The 23,612-nt window shown below is 42.0% G+C and overlaps 1 protein-coding gene across 1 annotated transcript in view; it reads left to right on the plus strand.

Moving 5' to 3' along the window:
- Nucleotides 1-6,218: 6,218 nt before the first annotated feature.
- The window catches only part of MTUS2 (microtubule associated scaffold protein 2), a 567,791-nt gene continuing 550,397 nt past the window's right edge, over nucleotides 6,219-23,612 (plus strand). The window contains 1 exon segment of the mRNA XM_054701460.1: nucleotides 6,219-6,238. The gene's annotated coding sequence lies outside the window, so the exon portion shown is untranslated.

Below are 23,612 nucleotides of genomic sequence, written 5' to 3' on the forward strand. Positions count from 1 at the left end.
GGCATAGAAATAATAAAGATTTAGAATTTCCAGTTACCTGTGATTGTAGTTTTAGGATCACTCCTGGAAGAAAAGTACTTGTTTAACAGGAAATATAAATAAATGGGAGATTTCCCTCAAACAATATAAGGGAGGCAAAAAAGAAAAGAAGATGTATAAAAAAGCAGGATTAACAGAAAACACACAATTATAAGGTGGAAGTAGTTTCATTATGTAGGTAATTGATATCTGATCTAGTTACATAATAATTATATAAGTAATTACATGCAAACTACTTACAAATGAAAAAATAGATGTCAGATTGAAGAAAATTAATCAGATATTGCAATTTGTATGAAACACACCTGAGACAACACAGAAAGATTAAGATAAAAAAGATATATGATTATAATTATTAAACAAAAGGAAGCTTCTGTAGCAATATTTTTTTTCTAGTTTATTTTTTATCTTATTTTTTTAAATTTAGTATTTTTTTAAACAATATTTTCTTCCCCCACCCCCTCAGGTTGAGTCTCTATAGAATTTCCTTCCCCAGGGCACCTGTGCACCATCACCTCAGTCCCCTGTGCTCCTCCCTCCCCCACTATGATCCCTCTCCCTCCTTCTCCCCTGCAGGATGTCTCTGATTTGTCTGATTTGTAATTGTCTGTTTTTGTAGCAATATTTTTTTAAAAAACAATTTATTCCTTTAATTGTGGTAGCATTAGGATTCTCTCCATTAGGTATTGCCATTATAGGGTCCTCACCCCTGAATTACCCCTAGTCCACCGCTGTAGTCCTTTGTGCTGTAGCAATATTTATATCAAAAGAAAATACATTTTAAGGTAAAAATTATTAGGGAGAAAGAGGTCACTGTAATGTGATAAAATATATAATTTATTAAGAATATATAACATTTCAAAAATAACCCATTATGTTACAGGGTAACCCCAATATAAAATGAGTTGCCTGACTGTGGGTCCTCACCTGTGTGCTTAAAAGGGACTTATTAATGCTCAACAGCAGGAGCACACAAAAGGTTAACAAAAGGTTTATTTATAAGGGAAGGGGAAATGAGAAAATGTACAACTTAGGGAGAAAAGAGGAAGATAAAGTCTTAAATGCGTCCTACCTGTTCTGCCCACCTGGAATCCCAATGGCACTGCTGAGAGCTGGCGAAGAGCCAAGAGCGGTAAAGCCAACAGCCCAACTCAAGGCCCACGTGTCTGGTTCTATACCAAACCTGGCAGCTTAGTTCCGCCCTCAGGTCCCAGCAACCTCCCTTTGGTGATGATGGGATTTGACATTTCCAGTGTCCTGATGGCTTTGGTCTGGAGTCGGGGGTGGAGTCCACAAAGCTGTATGGAATTAGCTCAGCACATCCTTTCCCCCTAGCAATTATAACATTGATTCAATATATATAAAGTAGCAACTGACCAAGTTGCAAAGAGAAATTGACAAATTGAGTATCATATGAGGGATTTTAATACTCCCCTTTCATTAATGCAGACAAAATATTAGCAAGTTTATATAATAGTTGGGCCCAAAATTAAAAAACTTGATCTAATGAACACACATAGATCTCTGCATCTAAAAATTAGAAGATGCATATTCTTCTCAAAAGCATGGCATCTTCATGAGCTCACCATATAGCAAGTCTATATCAATTTCAAAAAAACCCCAAAGAGCTTAGAAATGAATAGCAAAAAGATATTTTAAAAAGGCTCATACATTTAGAAATCAAAAAGATACTTCCAAATAACTTATCGGTCAAAAAAGTAATCATAATGGAAATTAAGAACTTATAATTTAATGATATTGAAAGCAACACATATAAGAATGTGAAGGATGATGAGATACTACTCAGCTATAGAAAAAGGTGAACTCTTGCCATTTGTAGCAACATAGGTGGAACTAGATGGGATTATGCTAAGGGAGCTAAGTCAGAAGGAGAAAGATAAATACTGGATGATTTCACTTATTTGTGGAATATAGAAAAACAAAACAAAGAAACAGCCAAAATTAAGCCAACCCTTATCCCTTCATGTGAGGACATGGGAAAGATTAGTTGTCTAGGAAGCTGGCTTTCATTAGATATCTAGTCTGTCTGTGCCTTGATTTGGATTTCCTGGCCTCCAGGATGGTAAGAAGTAAAGATCTGCTGTTTATAAGTTCCTCAGTATGTGCTATTTCTGTTACAGCAGCCAGAATGGCCTAAGATACCAGTCTCCTGCCCAAGCATCATTCATGACTTGCAGGCACTGCTTTACCTTTCTTCTGTCTTTGTTCACTGGCATTTCAGCAACTTGTACAAGCAATTTGTACAGCAATTGTACAAGGTGAATGCCTTTAGCCTACAGAATGCTCCTCAGATTGGTAAGACAATTCCAAAGACTGCTAGAGCAGACATTCTAGCCGTACCACAGCTGTTGGTTACCTTTTCTTTTTTCTTTTTTTTTTAAACATTTAATTATTTATGCATACAAGAGCTTGGGTACAGGTCAGAAATTCAGGGGGTGAGAGGATTCACCAGAGACAGAGTGGAGCACAGAATAGGCATATTGACTGAAATACACTGCTGAGGGGAGCAGTGGATGAGACAGGAGAGGTCTCCCTCGCTGGCTGGGGATCAAACTCATGCTGCAGAGGCTGCGGATTGCCTTGTAGTGTGGTGCTTAACCCCTTGCGCCACCAGGGAGGCCTTGGTCACCTTTGATAGCTCTTAGAGCAACTTGGGATTCAGATTGATAGTGTCCCACCTCAAAGATGCTGTCAGGAGTCACCTTGCTTTCCTCCTCAGGGCCTATTCTAAAGCTCTGGGTTCTTGGAGGTATGGGAGTTACAGTGCTCAAGGCAATTCCCATCCACACAATAGGTGATAGAAGGTAAATGCTCAGTCCAGTATCTTAGAAGTGACAGTGCTGGGAGTGTAACAGGGTGGTCCCCAGAATAGGGGGAGGTTCCGGGTTCCCTGCCCCACCCAAGGGAGGGTGGAGCTGAGCAGGAAGAGAAGAGGATGCAGAGGAGACTGAGGAAGGAAGGAAGCAGGATGGAGATCCAGGAGGAGATCTGGAGGAGGCACATGGGGCCAAGAGACATGGGAAGAAACTGAGCTTGTCTTTTGGTTGTGGACTGGGTGACACAGATGTGGGTGAGACCCGTGGGGAAGTGACAATGGCAGCTTTTATCTTGATTTTGATTTTGCTCTTTTCCTTCCGGGCTTGTTTGGTTGTTTCTGACCCTTTTCTGTGGGTCCCCACTGGAAGATGCTTTAGACTTGTGGCAGGCTTTGGGGCCTTGCTCTGGGCCAATCCCATTTGGATGGAGTTTTACCCACGAGGGGACGGGTAACTTTGGGTGCTTCATTTAGAAACTAGATTCTTTGCCTTTCCTGTATTGTTTCTAAATTGTATTAAAGTTCCTTCCCATTAAAGTCTCATATGTTTTGTGTTGATGCGGCGGATGGTAGAACCCATTTAGAATAGACAGGTTTGCGGGGTTTGGGCTGCCCCTCTCCCTGCCCTGTAACAGGAGGACTTCTGTAAGCTTCTTAGAAGCTTGGTATTAAGTGCAGTGTTGCTGTGGCAGCGACCTTGATGGCACACCTTTATATTGACTTATTCCCCATGTCAATATATCAATGTCATCATTACTACTTCTTGGTATCACCTACCAAAATAATCTCTCTGCATCCAAGTCCTATCTGGTTCTGCTTTGGAAGGGAAACTACACTATGATTACTATCAATCATGTTTTTCTCTCAAAAGAACATTCTACTTTTCTTTTTATAGTTTCTAAATATAAGCATAACCGAATGTTAAAATGGGACTTGCCGTGAAATAACAGTAGGGGACTGTGCCAGTTTGGGACCTCTGAGAAGCAGCTGCCAACAAGGATGAAATGTACAAAGGGTATAGGGGAGAAAATGCCTGTGTGGGTTAGCGCAGGGAAGGAGCTTGGTGTGCAGGAGACAGGAGCCTTTAGATTGACAGGAGGGTTGACACTGTGAAAGGAGAGAGGGAGGGGGAAGACTAAGTAGGAAGAATTTCAGACTGCAGAGGAATTCTGAGGAAGTTCTGGCAGGGTGACAGGAAGTTGTGGAACAAAGTTTGCCCATTAGAGTATCCTGCATCAGGCAGAAATGGCCCACCCCACTCAGCCATCGGCTGGGAATAGCTGGGGGACATGTGAACTTGATGTTTGCGGTGGATCCAAAGGTGTGACAGCAGGAGGCTGTCAGTTGTACTCACCAAATTTGAGAGGCACACTTCTATGACCTCCAGAAGAATTTTAAGTAGAGATTAGAACATCTTTATAGGATTTTTCTGAATAAGGGGTCTGATACCTTCAGTCTAAATTTAAGGAGAGGGTGATCAAGGGAGAAGGTTGGTATGAAAATTACAGGGTGTTGTGGGGTGGGGGGCAGAGGATCTAGTCACTTCATGCAAAGAAAGGCATGCTTCTGGAGAAGTACTTGGAGCTTGGCATGTATCACCTGGTGTTTGGGGACATTCATGAACCCAGAGACAGTTGCCAGACTTCTACAACTCCAAGGAGAGAGGCTGGTCAGAGCTCCTTGTGATCAGAAAACGAGGAGGGTGAACTGCTGTGGCAGCAGACAGCACTTCTAGAGTCTGATGGGCAAAAAGGTGTCACGTGTTTTCTCTGGTTCAGCATATACAAGGTGGAAAGTAGCTGGGTCTGCCTGACAGGGCATGTGACCCTTCAGGGTACCTGTGGGAGGTGAGCCACCAGAAGAGGCATTAGCTAGAAACCAGGACTGGATCCTGGCGCAGGGGGAAACCTTGTCATCTGAAAGGAACCAGTCTCCACAGAGCCAACCCAGAGGATGCAGAACAAGGAAAGACCTTTCCCTTCCCCATGTGGGCTTCTGGGCAAGCGTCATGTGGAGGCTGGTGAACGGTGGGAGCGGAGTGTGGAAGGCTTAAGTAGAATGAGACTGAAGTTTTGAGTTGAGTTGAACTGGACCTTTTAATACTGGAGAATCAGTCTGTTTATTAACACCTGAAAGTGACAGGAAAAGCTATGAAATCTGTCCTAGATTCTTCCAAAGGAGAAGGAAGATCTGATAGAATAATTTTAAAGATAGTGGTGTGAAAAAAGGTGCTGTTTCATGATTTTCCTTCACCAATAGCCCAGTTTTAAAAAATAACAGGCATAAAAAATATCGTTTAATATAGTAAATTGTAACTGGCACCCCCACCCTTAAAAAAACCCACCCAAAAAGTGCAAGGACCAAACATTGCAGCGCCACCATTTCGTTTCCAAAACGCTGTTTATTGCATTTCCATTTGAACCAGAGAGTGCAGAAATTCTCGGACTTCGGGTCCCTTTTCAAACCTTCTAAGTACTGTTTAGGGGAGCCTGGAGCATTACAGGCGGGCCTGGAGGGTCCTTGAGAAGTGATTTCTCTTATTCTATTCATTCATAAGAGCCAGCCAGGGAGGTTCTCCAGGACCCATCCAACGCGCTAGGCATATTTGTGCTTATCAAGCACAGAAACAAGCCTGATTTTAGAAAGAAACGCCTGCCTTTCCCGCAAGCATTTCCAGAGGTCGACTTTGGAATCAGGAATCCTACGTTCCTCCAAGTTCTTTCCAATGCTGAACCCAAATTTCTCCTTTACATAATTCGAAGCTACTCCCTCTTCCGTCCTAGGGGCAAAACAGCAGATCCCACTCCCCGAATCCCCCTGTCCTTGGCCCCCGCCTCTTCAGTCTCACACCTTCCCTTCCGGGGTCCCCCGGGGTGTCCTGCACAGCGGGGTCGCCCCCCACGCCGCGCTGGGGGTCCCGCCAGCCGCTGACTGGCGGGTGCGCTCACGGCGGCCGGCAGAGGGCGCTGCGGCCCCGGCGGCGGGGCTTAGGTCCGCGGGGCGCCGGGCCGGGAGGAGGCGCCCGGGTCCCCGCGTGTGCGTCTCCCGGCGGCCGGGAGGGGGTGCGCGCCTCTGCCGCCCCCCGCCGCCCTCCAGCGCGGGCCCGCCGGCCGCCCGGCGCCTGTCACCGCGCCCCGCACCTCTCGAGCGCCGCGCGCGGGCTGCGCTTCTGGCTCGAGGCGGGGGCTTCGTCGCCGCCCGCCCCGCGGCTCCTCTTTGTCGGGCGAGGCGGCCGGAGGAGCAGCTGCCGCCGCAGCCGGGCCAGGTAGCGCCTGGGGTCCTGCCGGCGGCGCGCGACCCCGTCCCCCCGCTGCCGCCCCGCGCTCGGAGCCGGGGCAGCGGCCTGGGCGGTGCCGGCGCGAGGTGAGTGCGGGGGCGCGAGCGGGCGCCGCCGGCGCGGCGGGGGCGGGCGGGGGCGGAGGTGTCAGTGTTGGGGAGCCGGGCCAGGTGCGCTGGCGCCCCCGGCTCCCCTCCGCGCGCCGCCTCGGCTGGCTCTCTCGGCAAGTTTGTGGGCACCCCCTGGGCGGACATCCTTGGCGGGTCAGCGGAGTCGCGACCTGTGGGTGAATCGAAAACTCGATCTGGAGGAGACTCGGAAGGTGGACGGGGATGAGGGTCTCGGAACCCGCGGGGGTTGCCTCTCGGACCTCTTTCCTGGCTCTCTCCCACCCAGGTGAGCGAATCTTCTTCTCCCAGTGCGTCGGGGTCCGGCCAGGTCTGGCCCTGGAGGCCCTGCAAGACAGGTGCGTGGAGTTGGGCAGCGATGGCAGCCGGGGTCCGGACAGCGCAGTATTTGGCTTTTCTGTCAGCACAGCACTTCATTCTCTCCTGCCTACCTCGTCTGCTTGGACTGAGGTGGTGCAGCTCATTTGCCACCCTGCGTGCTGCCAGGTTAAACATCTTCTGTTTTAGAAGGGATGGTAGGTTGGTTAAAGCGAGTCCCTCCCTCCATCCCCACCTCCAGCTTTGGAGAATTTGTTCCGTGTCTTAATTTAGTACGAATGCGTTATTTCCTTTTAGCTTTTTAATGGCAAAGCAGTGAAGCGGTTTGCTACTTTCATTTTTTCATTCTGAGCCTGTGCGCAGAAGGAATTTCAGGCACACAAGTGATGTTACTACCAGTCTATTTTAAATACAAACACGGAGAGAAGTACTGTTGGCAGGATACCAAAAGCGCCTGTACTCTCCGTTATATAAGTGCTTCAAAAAATATTTGCTCATTGGTAAAGTTATAAAAGTGATTACCAGAGCATCTAAGAAATGAGGCTGAAGATTAAGCAGAACCATAATTTCTGCTTTAAACCCAAACTTTACCTGAGGATAATCGTGATCTTAGCTTGAGATGCCCTTGAAGAGGATATACAGCTCTTTCTTTGACATTATTAGGTAGAATTACCAAACATTAAAAAATAGGTTTTGTAAAGGCTGTTAAGAAACGTGGTGAAGATTCTTTGATTTGATTGATAGTCATAAAAAAAGGTCCCACAGATACTCTGTATGGTTTTCTAACAGTTGAAGGATTTTATTTTGATATGTGATAGAAACTTAGTAATTATGAGCTGCCAGTATTTAAGGACTTCTCTCTCTCCCCTCCTCCAATAAAACCTCTATTCATTATTATGCTTATTTTTTCAGGTAAGAAGAAGACATCAGATATACTGATGTCTAGACATCCCCTTTTTGTACCGCCTCATCCTCCTCTGCCATTCTAATTGGTTTTTGGTGATACTGTGGCATTGGGATGTTGACAGCTCCCTCAGTGATTATAATGTGCAGCCAGGGTTGAGGCCTGTTGGGTAGCAATGTTTCTTTTAATTTGTCACTTGACCGTTCAAGGTGTGGCCAGAGTGGTTTAAGTAAAAAAAATCAGTGATTTGAAATATAGGGAGAGGAAAATGGTATTAAAAAGGAGATGTGTTGGATAATTATAGCATATATACACTTTTGGATTTTGTCTAGATATCTTTGATTTTTTCTAAGCCTGCACAGAATAGGTTTATCAGGGAGCCATGTCAATAATTATGGGAGTCTGAAATGGGACATTTCTTTGTGCAGAGGTAATGGTGAAGTTGAGTAGTAGTGTCAGGATATTCCTTTATGTTTATATGAAAGGCTAGTCAAGACTTATTAAAGGTTATTTTCTCCATCCATTTAAAAACTTGTTATATTACTATAGACTAGTAAATTAAGTGTGAAATACTTACTGTTTTTAACGTCAGAGATAAAGCTGACTGCTGTATCACTGTTTTTGGTTTACCTTATGTAATTCCAAACATTCAAATCTGAGAGCAGACCTTATGGAAGGCTTATGTAAGAAGCCTTACGATTATGCATTTCCTAGTCCAGTTAATTCCCTGTTTTGGTTATTACGTAACTGACACAGTACTAGACTGTGAAAGCCAAATTTGGGGAAAGACATACAACCTCAGTCCAGCACATGCACCTTTGTAATGCATTGTTGCTGGAGAATTAGAACAGCATGGTGGTTTGTGAAAGAGAGATAAGAATAACATCTAGAGGATTGATGTAATATAAAACTGTTATGCTTAACGGTTTTCTAGAGATTTTAATACTGCAGTATAAACCTTTCCAGTCTTTATATCTCCCAGCAGAGGCAGATTGACTGGGAAGCTAATGAATCTTAAGCTTCAGGGCTCCTCACACGGGCTTCTGGCAGCCCCTGGAAGGGCCCCTGGCAATGTTCACGTGGTCATACCTGAGTTTGTAATTTTGGATTCTTTTTAAAAAAGGAAGATACTGTCCTCAGCCTTCCCACCTCTCATTATATAAACATAAGGCTTCATAAGCCTGCATCTGCCCCTGCCTCCAAATTATGCTCAAATGTTAACTTATCAAAATGTTTTTTCTTCCTGAAGACAAGAGAGGAAATCTGGCCAGTATTGTGGTTGACCTGCTGGGAAAGTGAGAGAGCCCCGTGTGACCCAGGACTGTGTGGAACTAGTAGAATCAGGTGGTCACTGGAGAACGAACTCTGCCTCGTGATATCACATGAACAAGACGTTTTTGGGTTCGAATGTGAGCTGTAGGTGGAGAACTGAGACGTGGGTGAGAGTTGGAGGAAAATGGGTTAAAGCTCCTCCACATGTCTGAGGCAGGCGGCCAAGGGAAAGGAGGAAAAATCAACTACTGAAAGATGCTTCATTAATAAAAAGTTATTAAAAACAGATAGCATCAGCTTCATAGGAGATCTTCTTAGGATCTTCTCTAATTTGAAGTTGATGCAGTGAACAAACTCAGATCTAAAAAATATGCTTCAGGAAACCATTTGTGGGTCACGGAGACCTAGACAACTATTGCCTTGTTCCCATTAGCAGTTTTTATGAGTAAGTGGGAGTCTTAACATGTCCATTGTAGGAATGTTTGAGAAGGAGTTGTTTCTTGTTTTCTTTGTTCTTGACTGTCTTCTTTGAAAACACTAGCCCTTCAGATCCTCTACCTATTTTTTTTTTAATGATTGCTTTTTTTTTTTGTGCTATTGACTGTGTGAGTTGGATGTCAACCCCTTATCAGATATGTGATTTACACATATTTTCTCCCATTTCATAGGTTGCCTTTGTGGTTTGTTAATACTTCCCTTTGCTGTGCAGAAGCACCATTTTTTTTCTTTAAAGATTTATTTATTTATTTATATAAGCACTGAGTACAGTCAGAGGCGCAGGAGGGTGAGAGAATTCACCAGAGCCAGAGCGGGGAACAGAACAGGCAGATTGACGAAATACACTGCTGAGGAGAGCAGCAGGTGTGGCAGGAGAGGTCTGCACGCCATGTGGGACCCTTGCCAGTGGCCAGGGATTGAACCGGCGCTGCAGATGCTGTGGGCAGCTTCGCAGCCCAGTGCTCAACCGCTGCGCCACCAAGGGAGGCCCAGAAGCACCAATTTTGATTGCTGTTCCAGAGGCCCAAGTCCATGTTTCGATTTTTTTTTTTTTTACTTTGTATGACTTCATTGCTTTATCTGTTATCTGATGGTATTTAACCTTTCCTCATAAGGTTTTCACAAACTGTGATTATTTTCTTACATTGTTGTTTATTTTTGGACAGTATTTGATGTCTCCCCTCAGGTGTATCCCATAGTTCTCCCACCACCACTGCCCCCGTGACCCATCAGCATAGTCCCTTGTGCTCCTCCCTCCCCTCTTTGGAGCCCTCTACCCCCATTCCTGGTGACACCTTGTGTTTTTTAATGATATTGGATGAAACACTGTCTATAACAAATGATTCAGACATTATAAAGTGTTATGACTTGTTTTGATATCAAGATAACTTGCATAAGAAGAGAATTGTTGAAGAGTTGAAGATTTTTCTTCTTTTCTCTGAAATGATTTCTACTTCCTATCTGAATATGGTTATATTCAGATCTTATCATCTCAACCTCTTTCCCACTAAGTCTTGTACCCTATCTGTCCACACCCGCACCCACCCATGCACAAAGAGTCTCTCCCAGACCAAACTTGAGTCAGGCTTTTCTGAGTCCTCTTCTTTACTAGACCTCAACCTTGACCTATTAAAAACGGCAGTTTTTAGCACAATTTTGTCCTCCCCCTGCCTTCCTAATTATGAGACTTGAAAAAACTCTAATATGGTATTTAACAGCCTAAGGTCATGATCCTAGGATGACCCAGTTCTTCAGTTTTTATGTACAAAAATTCAAGGCTGTCAAAAGAATTGGTTCTCTATTCCAGCCACACCTGCTAGGCCTCTGACTTACTTTCCTTTAAGCATTTACTTAAAAGAACAAAAAAGACCTTACAATTATAATCTTTTTTGCTGTTCCTTTGAGGTGCATATGTATCTTCTGTGAGTTGGGAGTAATCTTTCTTCAGTACTCCAAAGCCATTCCTTTGAAATGTAAAAATTAGGAAGCATCAGGCCTCTCTTCCAGCCTCTGTAAGAGAGTAGGAACCTAACTTTGACAAGTGCCAGTTAACAGACTCAGATGCGTAATTGCACTGACGTTGACCAACCTCCTACCTGCTTTTTGTAATTTTCCACCTCCTTGACTCTGCTCCAACCCTCCCTGGTTCCTTCTCCTGACTCTCTACATTTTCCTTTAAAACTCCCAGTAGCAGGAAGATAGGATAAGATATCAGTGTAAAAATATAATAACAGTTCAAAACACAGCAAAGCAAAACCAGACAATTATAAATCAGAGACATCCTGCAGGGGAGGAGGAGGGAGAGGGATCAGAGGGAGGGAGGGAGGAGCACAGGGGACTGAGGTGATGGTGCTCGGGTGCATTGGTGAAGGAAACTATGGGGACTACACCTGAGGGGGTGGGGGGAAGCAAATATTGTTTAAAAATGAACAGTGATGTAAAAAATAATAAAAAAATTAATATTAAAAAAAAACCTCCCAGAGATTAAAGTTCAACCCACTTCTATACAGAATTCTTTGTCCCCAATTATGGTAAATAGTGATAGTGAGTACAGTCTGTCTTTACTGCCTTTAACTAGGTCTGCTTTGTTGTTAATTAATTTATTTTTAATTCAGGTAATATTTGACTACCCCCATCAGGTTTACCTCCATGGTGCACCCACCACCAAATACCCATAGTTCACCACTATAGTCCATTGTACTTCCTTCCCCCTTTATTCTTCTCTCTCCCTCATCCCCTCCCCTCCTTGGTGCTTCTGTTTTATAGTCAGCTTTCATGGGTTAGTTTTTCAGCTTGTCTTTATCTTACTCTTAGCTTTGGCACTTTATATTTCACATATTAGTGACACCATTCATTATTTATCTTTGTCCTATGTGACTTATTTCACTTAGCATTATCCCTTCCAGCTTCATCCATGTTCACAAAAGGCCTGAGTTTATCTTTTTGATCACTGAGTAGTGTTCCATTGTGTATATATACCACATCTTGATTCATGCATTTGTTTGGGGGCACTTAGGTTGTTTCCATAATTCCGCTATAGTAAATAGTGCTACAATAAATATGGGAGTGCAAATTTCCTTTTTAATTAATGTTTTTGATTTTTGTGGGGTAGCAACATTCAACAAATGCCTTTGAGGGACTGTATGCGTCAGGCACTGTTCTAGGCATTAGGTATTGCAGAATACTGAACAAAAGTGACAAAAACTCTGCCTTGAGGAACTTACAGTGTGATGGGTAAACTTAAATAAAATATTTAATGTATCATTTATGCATAGTGCTATGGAGAAAATAAATCAGAGAAGGTGTGAGGGGCAGGGAAGTACTGTTCAGGGTAGTCCTCCCTGAGAAGGATTGTTAAGTAGGGCCCTAACAGAGATAGAAGAATGAGCCTATGGATACCTGACTGGCAAAGGACATTTCCCTCCCTGGGGATCAACGAATGCTAGGTCCATAGACCAGAGCTTGATTGGCACATATGAGCAGCAGAGAGGCCTGGAATTGCAGGCAGTTGAAGGGGAGTCTCATGTTGATGGCTGGGGATGACCTGTATTTCTCTTGCAGTCGTTCTTGGGTCTGCCTTTATACTACTTTCCAGTGACCTGAAGCCATGTTAGTGAATAATGGTGTTGGTCTTGGGGCCTTAGATGGTTTGATGTGAGGGCCTCTCACAGCAACTGGAATGCAGTGTAGACCATTAGGAGCAGGAAAGGAGGTTTTCTGTCTCTTGCTGATGGTTCCCACTGGCTTTAGGAAAGGGGCCACTGGGAAAGTTCCACTTTACTTTGGATTCCCTGAAGCTCCCTCTGGGGCACAGAGGTGTGAGACAAACATGGACAGCTGTTTCCTTTTTTAAGGCATTGGCTTATATCACTTTTATCCCTGACACGAAGAAGAAACCTTCCATACAGAGGTTCTTTGGATTGTTTGCTGGTGGGTTGGAGCATAGTAGCAGCAAGAATGAGCACACAGGCAGATGGCATTAGGAAGGGCCTCCTGGTTATTGTTATATACTGGCTATGTTATGTTGTCTTAGTCTGTTTGGGATGCTGTAACAAAATGTCATAGACTGGGTGGTTTATAAATAACAGAAATTTATTCTCACAGTTCTGGAGGCTGGGGAGTACAGCAGATTCAGTCTTCTGTAAAGGCCTGCTTTGTGTTTCATAGGTGGCACCTTCTTGCTGTATCACTTAGTGGAAAGGCAAGCAAGCTTTCTGGAGTCTCTTTTATAAAGGTACTAATCCCATTCCTGAGGGTTCTGCACTCACGTCCTAATCATCTCCCAAAGGCTCTGCATCCTAATACCATCATCTTGGACAACAGGTTTTCAACATATAAATTTTTAGAAGGGACATATTCATCTAGACTGTAACTTATATACAATCAGTACTTGATATAGAGAAAGCTATTTAAGATGTAAATGTAAAATCTGACTCTTGCAGGCCCTTAAAATTTGTAATCTTTATTTGGGTTATTTTACATGAATTTTTTTGGTAGACAATCAGATCATCTCCCGATGATGATTTTGGTTTCCTATTTACATTTTATGTTACACTACCAGAGTATAGACTGGATAGAAGGAGAGTAGATCATTGACTAAATCTGTAGGGTGATTAAAGAATAAAAATAAGATTAATTATAGTCTTTCAGGCAAAGAGAATTCCTTCTCCCAGAGAGGGTAGTCTACTCTTCCTTGTCCAGAGAAGATAGTCTGTTTGACCCTGCAAGGTTTCTCCTTACTAGTCTTGCCCCCTTTGTGTACCTACAGACCTATTAAACCAGTAGATTCAGCTTGTAATGGCAGGTCAAGACACGGAGCAGGTTTTCTGATCCAGCAGACCGGGTAAAGGAGGAGTCAGAGTCCTCAGTGGCTTTTGCAGGCTTTTATTGGGATTTACCCGGTACACAGCAGGCAAGGGTGCTGGGGGGCCCGGAGGCTGGCAGGCCTCCCAGCCCCCAGCAAATCCTCACTCTATCTGGGCTCTCCGGTGATCTCTGCTTCTCTCTTAGCTTCTCTTTTGGCTTCTGCTGGCATCCCCGTGACGCCGCCCTTAAAAGCCCAGTCTTAGCCCAGGAGAATCCCATCTACATATGCCCACACCCTACTCCACGTGCCCGCCATCAGGCATGCATTCAGGACCACAAGGATCCATCATCTATCCTGATGGCAGGAGGGCAGAAAAGCCTGACATTTTTCCTTACCCTACACAGCTCCTTTAGAAAAACAAAACAGCGTGTACACACAGTTGTTAAAGGTAAGTCAGCAATATTTGCAATTGGTTCTAATCCAGTATTAATGACCATTTGATATTGTCTTCGGGAAGCTCAGCTTACCTGAAGAAATGAAATGCCAACATATTGTTCTCATGTCTACAAAGACTGTAATAAGGTAATTAAACTTGTCTAGAAACAAGCTAATATTGGTATAGTGATTTTAAGTGTTTCTTTAAAGTATAGTGGAAAAAAAAAAGCCATGGTTAATAAACATGGAAGATAATAATAAACACTTAATGGAAAACTAGATTTCTACATTTGCGGACTGTACTAACAAAGTACTAATCTAAAAACTTAATATGAACACTATCTCTCTTGAATGACAGTCTAGAACAGGTAATCTCAAATTATCCAGAATTAATTGTCTTTGTAATTAATTGTTTGAAATTACTCACTAAAAATAGCGTTTCAAGATAGCATTCTTAGCTGACACACAAATATCTTCTCAGTTTGGAAATGTTACCACATATTAAGCCAAGCACACTTTTTGTCCCTAATTCTTATATTTATTTCAGTTTATTTTCAGGGAAAGCCAATTTGAGAACCAAAATCATGCAACAGAATAATTTTAGTTGAAATAGATTTTTCTAAGTTTGATGTAGTTTCTGTTAGCTTTGTATATCTTAGGACATTTGTGTGGCAGACATACCAAGCACTATATTTAATTTCCTAAAGACTCTACCAAGTATTTCTTTTTAAAAATCCACATTGTATTACTTTAACTGACAGCTAGTAAGAGTTTTATACTGAATGAGCCCACTGGTCTTTACTAGAAAATTTAAGAAGTAAAAAAGTTTAATATAACTACTTAGTTCTCTATCCTCAACCTTCATTCAGAAATTTTTCTGCAGGATTTTAGTTTATTTTGACAACAGCCAATATATTGTAATGGACCATAGATGTGAGTTAGAACTAACATCTCAATTTAGGAAATAAAAAAAAAAAAAATCAGCAGAGACGTGGTCTGAATATAACTCTTCTCCAGGACTGGGACTCAAGAAAGGGTTGTTAGACACTTCTCTCAGGTATAAATTTAAGGGAGTACCAAGAAACTGAGCAATAAAAATAAATATTATTGTTATTATTTTAAAAAGATTTATTTATTTTTATATAAGAACTGGGGTACAGGGCAGAGGCGCGGGAGGGTGATAGGATTCACCAGAGACAGAGCGGGGAGCAGAATAGGCAGATGGACGGAAATACACTGCTGAGGGGAGCAGTGTGCGCGACAGGAGAGGTCTGCTGCGCCATGTGGGTATTTCCCCACCAAGCGGGAATTGAACCTGTACTGCAGAGGCTGCAGACAGCTTCACAGCACTGCGCTCAACCCGCTGTGCCACTGGGAAGGCCCAAAAGTAAATATTATTTTAATGCAGTTTAAAATATGAAAATTAATGCATAATATCCATGGCGAACATCAATATTTAGAAAAATACAACATCAGAAAAATACATTTTTCTCTTTTTGTGACTGGTCCTGATATTAGCAGGACACCATCACTGATTTTAATTTAAAATTTTATTTTTTTAATCAATAATTATTTGATTAATTTTTATTAAAAAAATATTTACTTTAGGGCCACACCTGGATTCTTTGAGTAAGGGCATTCTGTAAACCCTCTCCTCCAAAACAGAAGTGAGAGTAAAATTTCACCAACTGAGTCAAAAATTGTCAGTATAAACTAATTTAGAACACTAGAAATTACCAAAGACTTGTAGCAATCCAAGGAACATTTATTTAAGTTAAAAAATCCAAAATCTTGGTAAGAGTAGTGAACTTTATGGCATTTAAATTCATTGCTATTACTTCTTCCTAGCACCATGATAGCTTTGAAAACCAAAAGCTACTGGAGGGAGCAGGTTGGGTTTAGAGATGTCTGAATGCCCCAATCTCAGAAAATTGTCACTATATAACCTGTCTGTTAACTCCCTGAAAAGCTCCATTCTCAGAGCTTGTTTATATTTCATCTGACTTAGAATTTACTCTGTGAAAACAGTTTAGTTTATTTGTTAAAAAACACTCAGTGATAAGTGTCTACTATCACATTTGTCTAAGGTCACTATACCAGTTGGGGTTAAAAAGAGGCTGACCAAAAATCTTAAAAGGAATAATTAGGAAAGGTGATGTCCATAGATAGTTTTGAAAAATCTTTGACATATTTTTTGGAAAATAGAATATTTACATATGTAAATCTGTGCCTACGCCAATGAAAGATTTGGGAAGTCCTTAAGCTATCACCCAGAGAGATATTATGCAAGAAGGAAGAAAAGGCTAAGGTAGAGTCATGAACTCCTTATCAGAGAATAAGGCATGCATTAATACACATGTAGAGACCCCCAGCAAAGGCTGTGAAACATACTGGCTTGAAACATTTAAGGAAATCAATATTCCATCTTTATCTGGTGTCTAAAGTGAATTGAGCAGAGACTAGTGGCTGAACATGATAAATAGAATGACTTTAAAGAATAAGTCCAGGAAATGTATAATTAACATCAGGAACTACAGAAACAACAGATAGCAATAATAATATATCTTTTGGAAGGGGTGGAATCTGATTTATGGAGTTGCCATATTACATGACTTAAAATTCACTATTCATCAAAAAGTTATGATACATACAAACAAGGAAAGTATGATCCAACACAGGGTAAAAAGTAATGTTTCCCTGACATGTCTAGAATAATTGGAATATTAGTCAAAAATTTAAAATCAGGAATTATAGATGTGTTCAAAAGTGAAAGGAAATTGTATCTGAACAATTAAAGGAAAGTGTGAGAATGCCCTGATGAGAATGTCTCACTAAATAGAGAATATCAATAAAGAGGTAGAAATTATAAAAAAGAATAAAATTGAAATTCTGGAGTTTGAAAGTACAGCTGAAATTAAAAAAAATCCCTAGAGGGACTGCACTGCAGATATGAATGGGCAGAAGGAAGAATCATCAAATTTGAAAGTTGGTCAATTGAAATTACGTAATTTGAAGACCAGAAAGTCAAAAGAATAAAGATTGAAAAGAACATCAGCCCAACCATTATTAGTACCTTTATGTGTAAAATGGACATTCAAGAAGAAGAGAGAGATGGGGCAGGAAGAATGCTTGAAGGAACAATGGTCAAAATTTACCAAATTTCATTTAAAATATTTACCTGCACATCCAAGAAGTTCAATGTATATCAAGTAGGAGTAACACAGAGATCTGCTCCTAGACACATACCAGTCAAGCTGTTGAAAGCCAAAACAAAAACAAAGGACAGTGGGAGAGAAATGAATCATTACACAGAAGGGATTCACAATTATATTTACAACTGACTTCTCATGAGAAATCATGGAGGCCTGAGGGTAGTAGGTAACATACTCAAAATGCTGAAAGAAAGACATCCAATCAATAATTCTGTATCCAGCTAAATTCTTCTTCAAAATAGAAGTAAATAAGAATATCTCAGAAAAACAGAACAAATGATTTGTCACTAGGAGACCTACCCTACAGGTCTTTAAAAGTGTAATGAAAGGACATTAGATAGTAGCTCACCTTCAAGAAGAAATAAAAAGTACTATAAGGGTAACTACATTGGTATATGTGAAAAACAGTATAAGCCTTTCAGAAAACAAATTTAAAAACTATAATAAAAAACTACAAGGTAGGGAGGGGGCGGAGCAACATGGCGGCGAGGAGACGCTGCGAGTAAGATCTCCCATTAAAAAAAAGTGAATAGGGAGGAAAAGCGGCAGGTCCCAGTGAGAACTGGGACACGGAAGATAAACGGACGACTCCAGCAAACTGCCCGAAGAAGAAAGTGGCCATAAAAGAGGACCAGAAGGGAGGGAAGCGCAGAACCCTGCTCCCCTCCCCCGCCCACAGAGGCGGCACTCTCCGACCGGCAGAGAGGAGGAAAACAACAAACTAAAACGACCCACAAGAACAAACGACGCAGCAAACGGGACTGTGAGTGGAAAGGAACTATTTCAGCCACCACACCCCGTGAACGGGAGCTGTGGAGAACCCTGCAGGATCCGCCGCGGAGGTGAGCTCCGGGCGCCATTAAAGAGAGACCCCGCCCAGGAGGAGGCCAGCACCAGCACACAGCCCCGGCCGCCCAGTAAGCCTGCGCGGAAAGCGGCGCGCTGGAAAAGCAGGTGCGGATCGTGGTCAGGATTGCGCGGAAAGCGGCGCGGATCGAGCTGAAAAGCAGTGCGGTTGAAAAGCAAACGCGGATCCAGATCGGATCGCAGCTGCCCAGGTCCCCGCGCCTGCGACCTAGGCTTGCGGGGAGACGCGCGGAGGCCCTCCCTGAGTGAGCAGGAACCAGGCGCCCAGGCACGGGAGCGGGATCCAAAAGGCGCCATTCCCGCGCCACTGATCTGGGCTACAGCCCGAGTCCTGGAACTGAGGGCTTTGGAACTGAGACCCGGGGCACGAAATTAGGGGCGTGGGTTCCCCACGACGGTGGGGCACAAGGCAGACACAGCACACCAAAACGTTGAGGTGTACCCTACCATCCCTGCTCTGCTCCCTGTCCCATGGGGTGGAAAATCAGCTCCCCAAGGGCTCTAGGAGAGATCTCTGGCGCCACCTAGCGACTTGAAGCCAGCAGAGGCTCCTGAAGGAGCTAGTGGCCAGCTGGGGAGTTAGCCCACGCCGGGCCCCTTCCGAACAAGTAGTCTGAGCCCACAGGGAGAGCGAGCACCCACAGCCGGGGCAGACCAAGCGCGCAGAAGAGTGTGCCTGAGACCGGACGCGCAGGGAGTGTGTCCCACATCACCATTATAGAATAGGGACATTTCTTCAGTAAAGACTACCTGCAGAAGGCTTCCTCAGGAGCCAGAGGTGAGCGGGGGAAGTTCGCCCACGCCAGACCCCCTCTGGCCCGCAGTCCAAGCCCAGAGGGGGAGCAGGAACCCACCGCCGGGGCAGACCAGGCGCACAGGGGAGTGTGTCCCCACATCGGCATTTTAGAACAGGGACCTTTCTCCAGTAAAGACTGCTTGAAACTGACAGATGACTCCTGGAGGAACCAGAGGGGAGCAGAGAAGCCCACCCAAGATGCCGGCCACTCCCAACAACACAGTGTCCCAACGCATACGGCAAATTAGAAAACAGACAGTAGGGAGGAGAAGAACCACACGCAACCTAGCAACTCTCCAGAGAAAAAGCACACCACAAAAAGAAAACCAGCCCCCAGATTGCAACGACAGTAACTTGGAAGAACTTCTGAGCCTTCCAGAAAGAGAATTTAAAATTGCCGTGATTAAAAAACTGACAGAAGTCATAAAGGAAAACAATGATAAGGGAAAAATAATCAACGATCAGAAGAATGAAATTGAGTCCCTAAAGAGGGAAGTAAAAGAAATGCAGGAGATCAAAGAATTAATGGAAGAACTAAAGAATTCTGGGAAAAGCAATGAAAGCAGAATTGATGAAATGGAAGAACGAATAAGTACTCTTGAAGACACAGAAATAAAAAGAACCAAAACAGAAAAGGAAAGAGAAGTACGAAGGAAAAAGAATGAAGAAAGACTTCGGGAACTATCTGACTCCATGAGGAAAGGAAATATAAGAGTTATAGGAATACCAGAAGGAGAGGAGAGAGAAGTAGGAACAGAGAAAATATTCAAAGAGATAATTGAAGAGAACTTCCCAAATGTGAAGGAGGAGCTGAAAATTGATATACAAGAAGCAAGAAGAACACCAAACTTCCACGACGAAAGGAAAAATACAGCAAGACACATAATAGTAAAGCTCCCAAGAATCCAGGACAAGGAAAAAATAATGAAGCTCGCAATAGGGAAGAAACAGATAACATTCAAAGGAAAGCCAATCAGGCTGACATCAGACTTCTCTGAAGAAACACTACGGGCAAGGAGAGAGTGGAGGGACATAGTCAACAGACTCCAAGAAAACAGATGCCAACCAAGAATACTCTATCCCGCAAGGCTCTCCTTCCTCTTTGAAGAAAGAATATGGACTTTCCCAGACAAACAGAAACTCCGGAATTTCATTGCAACTAAACCCCCACTCCAAAAAATACTACAAGGAGTCCTAAAGCCAGAACCTCAGAGGGACGAATAACAATGAAAGAAGGCCAAAAAAAAAAAAGTTATTAAAAGAATAAATAAATAAAATCAAAGGAAAGACAAACACAATGGCAAATACAGATGTTAACATATCAATATTAACTCTAAATGTAAATGGACTAAACTCTTCAATAAAAAGACACAGAGTTGCAGCCTGGATTAAGAAACAAAACCCAACCTTTTGCTGTCTCCAGGAAACACATTTAGCTACAAAAGATAAAAATAGGCTCAAAGTTAAAGGATGGAAAACAATCCTACAAGCAAATGGACCAAAAAAGAAAGCAGGAACAGCTATACTTATATCAGATAAAACAGATTTCAAACTCAAAAAGATAAAAAGAGACCCCAATGGTCACTACATTATGATCAAGGGGACAATACTTCAAGAAGAAATAACACTCATTAACATATACTCACCAAACGAAGGAGCACCAAAATATATCAGACAACTGTTGTCCTCTCTGAAAACAGACATCAGAGAAAACACATACGTAGTGGGAGACTTCAACACACCACTATCAACAATGGATAGATCAACAAGACAAAAAATAAGTAAAGAAACCAAAGCTCTAAATAAGGACCTAGAGCAATTGGGCTTAACAGACATCTATAGAACACTAAACCCCAAAAAAACGGAGTACACATTTTTCTCAAGAGCACACGGATCATTCTCCAGGATTGATCACATACTGGGGCACAAGACAAACATGAACAGATACACCAAGATTGAAATCATATCAACCATCTTTCCTGACCATGAAGGCATCAAACTAGAAATAAACCATAAAAAGAAGGCAAGGAACTTTCCTACCTCATGGAGATTAAAAACCACACTACTGGAAGACCACTGGACTAATGAGGAGATCAAAGAAGAAATTAAAAAATTCTTTGAATTGAACGACAAGGAGGACACCAATATCCTAAATGTATGGGATGCAGCAAAAGCAGTAATAAGAGGAAAATATATAGCAATAGAAGCTCACATCAAGAAACAAGAAAGAACTCAAAGAAACAACCTAATCTCGAAGCTCAAAGATCTAGAAAAAGAACAAGAAAAAACCCCAAAACCAGTAGAAGAAAAGAAATAATAAAAACCAAAGCAGAAATAAATGAAATTGAAACTAAAAAAACAATCCAAAAGATCAATGAAACCAAGAGCTGGTTCTTTGAAAAAATCAATAAAATAGACAAACCCCTAGCCAGGCTCACAAAGGAAAAAAGGGAGAAAGCACAAATAAACAGGATCATCAATGAAAGAGGAGAAATCACAACGGACACAGCAGAAATCAAAAGAATAATCAGTAACTACTATGAACAGTTATATGGAAACAAGTTTAACAATCTAGAGGAGATGGACAAATTCCTACAACTCTACAATCACCCAAAGCTAGATAAAGAAGAAATAGAACACCTAAACAGACCAATTACAATTAGCGAAATTGAAATGGTAATCAAAAACCTCCCCAAAAACAAAAGCCCAGGACCTGATGGATTTACAAATGAATTCTACCAAACATTCAGAGACGAATTAGTGCCTATCCTTCACAAACTCTTCCAAAAAATTGAGAAGGAAGGGACAATACCAAACACGTTCTATGAAGCCAACATTATACTAATACCAAAACCGAACAAGGACAACACAAAAAAGGAAAACTACAGGCCAATCTCCCTAATGAACACTGATGCAAAAATCCTCAATAAAATTTTAGCTATCAGAATCCAACAATGTATCCATAAGATAATTCACCACGACCAAGTAGGATTCATTCCAGGGACACAAGGATGGTTTAATATCCGAAAATCAATCAACGTTATCCAACACATCAACAAAAAGAAATATAAAAACCATATGATAATATCAATAGATGCTGAGAAAGCTTTTGACAAAGTGCAACACCCATTCATGATAAAAGCCCTTGAAATTCTTGGGATACAAGGAACATACCTTAACATCATAAAGGCCATCTATGACAAGCCAACAGCCAGTATCATTCTCAATGGTGAAAAGCTGAAAGCAATTCCATTAAGATCTGGAACAAGACAAGGATGTCCACTCTCACCACTGCTTTTCAATATAATACTGGAAGTCCTAGCCAGGGCAATAAGACAAGAGAAAGACTTCCAAGGAATCCAAATAGGAAAAGAAGAAGTCAAACTATCACTATTTGCAGACGATATGATATTATACATAGAGAACCCCAAAAACTCCACAGAAAAGCTAATTCAACTCATCAATCAGTTCAGTAAAGTGGCAGGATACAAAATCAACACGCAAAAGTCAGTAGCCTTCCTATACACAAACAATAAATCTGAAGAAGAAGAAATCAAAAAAACCATCCCTTTCGTTATTGAAACAAAAAAAATCAAATATTTGGGAATAAATCTAACAAAAGAGGTAAAGGACCTATACAAAGAAAACTATAAAACACTGTTAAAAGAAATAGAAGAAGACACAAAGAAATGGAGAGATATCCCCTGCTCATGGATTGGAAGAATAAACATTATTAAAATGGCCATCCTTCCAAAAGCAATATACAGAGTCAATGCTATTCCAATCAAAATTTCAATGTCATTCTTCAAAGAAATAGAACAATTATTGATGAAATTCATATGGAATCACAAAAAACCCCGAATAGCCAAAGCTCTCCTGAAAAAAAAAGAAGGGAATGGAGGCATCACACTCCCAGACTTCAAACTCTACTACAAAGCCATAATCATCAAAACTGCATGGTATTGGAACAAGAACAGACATACAGACCAATGGAATCGAATAGAAAATCTAGAAATAAACCCACAGATTTATGGTCAACTAATCTTTGACAAAGGAGCAAAGACTATGCATTGGAGCAAAGAAAGTTTGTTCAATAAATGGTGCTGGGAAAACTGGGTCGCTACATGCAAAAGAATGAAGCTTGACCACTACCTCACACCATACACAAAAATCAACTCAAAATGGATTAAAGAATTAGACATAAGACCTGAAACCATAAAATATATAGAAGGAAATATAGGCGAAACACTACGGGATTTGCACATCAAAGACATCTTTACAGACACATCACCCAAAGCAGTGATAGTGAAGGCGAAGATAAACAGCTGGGACTACATCAAATTAAAGAGCTTCTGCACAGCAAAAGAGACAATAACAAAAACAAAGAGAAACCCCACCAACTGGGAGAACATTTTTGCACCCAACACTAATGATAAAGGACTGATCACAAAAATCTGCAAAGAGCTGATGAGACTCAACAACAACAAAGAAAATAATCCAGTCAAAAAATGGGCAGAAGAGCTAAAAAGAAACTTCTCTGAAGAGGAATTGCAAATGGCCAACAGGCATATGAAAAAATGTTCAACATCACTTGTCATCAGGGAAATGCAAATCAAAACTACCATGAGATACCATCTTACACCAGTGAGAATGGCACATATTAAAAAAACTAGCAACAACAAATGTTGGCGAGGGTGTGGAGAAAAAGGAACTCTTCTGCACTG

Source organism: Talpa occidentalis, unplaced genomic scaffold (genome assembly GCF_014898055.3).
Source record: "Talpa occidentalis isolate TD23 unplaced genomic scaffold, MPIMG_talOcc4v2.1 talOcc4.5, whole genome shotgun sequence".
Lineage (NCBI taxonomy): Eukaryota > Metazoa > Chordata > Mammalia > Eulipotyphla > Talpidae > Talpa > Talpa occidentalis.